This window comes from Epinephelus moara, chromosome 19 (genome assembly GCF_006386435.1).
Source record: "Epinephelus moara isolate mb chromosome 19, YSFRI_EMoa_1.0, whole genome shotgun sequence".
Classification (NCBI taxonomy): Eukaryota; Metazoa; Chordata; class Actinopteri; order Perciformes; family Serranidae; genus Epinephelus; species Epinephelus moara.
In genome coordinates this window covers 5,850,516-5,851,820 of record NC_065524.1, presented here as the reverse complement: position 1 = coordinate 5,851,820, position 1,305 = coordinate 5,850,516, and positions in this window count along the sequence as shown.

The following is a 1,305-nucleotide window of genomic DNA, read 5'->3' as shown; positions in this document are numbered from 1 at the left end:
ATATATATATATATATATATATATACATACATACATACATACATACACACATATATACAGTGGCGGTTCTAGGCCTGTTTCAATGGGGGGGCCAAGCTAGGGCCAGTCCTTTTGATACAGGGGCACATACAAGTAGGGTCAAATATCTAAGTCTGAACAATATCAGTATATCAGTGTTTCCCACAGGATTTTTGGAGACTACATCCAACCCTGTAGGGGTGTCCGTGGGCATGCTCCCCTGGGAAGGGTTACACTTAAAATACGGCTAAGGATTAACGTTAGTGGTTAAACATTTCAGTAATCAAAAGAAAAATGACTGACGCAGGCTACTGATCTGCCTCTGGAGGGCTATTTTTTTTTTTTTTTAAATCATGTGCAGACAAAATATTCTTTAAAAACCCTCTCACTCACAAACACAGTTACAGATACGCAAAACAGTACAAAATACACAATACGAAAAGAGAACAAAAGGTAAGACTCAAATCAATTACACACAAACAGACACAAATTACTGCTTCCCTCCCTCCCTCATGATTTGCAAGCATGGCACCCTGAATCAGAGCATTTCATTTTATGCTGCTTCGAAAAGATTTCAAAAGCCCTCTGGTAGTTGAATGCCTCTGGGACAGGCCCATCTATGGCAACACACTGGATCCGTGGCGTGCGCGATCCAGCCGAGGCGCGGGTGCCGGAGCTAATAGTGGCTATTCAAGTCAATGTAAGCTGCTCCACCAGCCGCGGTCTAGAAGCGACTCGGCGCTTCGCTCCGTTAATAACACGCACCGGGTCTATTTCTGACGGACGCCGTGCGACGGTACGTCAATTCACACAGACCAAATGAGTCAAACAGGAAGTCAGGTGCAGAAAAGACGAGAGTATCCAGTCAATTTTCACAATAAAACACCCATGAAAACTCCGGATCGTATTTCACATGACTATATCAACATGGGCTCTAGTTTCGCAGACCGGGCGCGGCGGAGGCGCAGCGCACCTGCGCTTCGTCAACTGGGTGTGGCCAGGCGGATTTTGCAAGTTTGGCACATCATGCGCCTGGCGCAGCTACTCCTCTTTCCCACCTCCGTCCCTCCTACCTGCGCAAGTCGAGAAGTCTCTCGTGCTCGCGCTCTCTCTTTCTCTCTCGCAGTCTCACTCTGTTTCTTTTCTTTTGACTTTTCTAAGATGACAGATGCTGAATATATACTCCCTATCTGATGCTGTGGCTGTTTGTGGTTGGCTGAGAGGGATGTGAACTCATTAGTTTTGTTAATCAAATCAGGTTGGGTTTCCATTACGCGTTACGCGTGC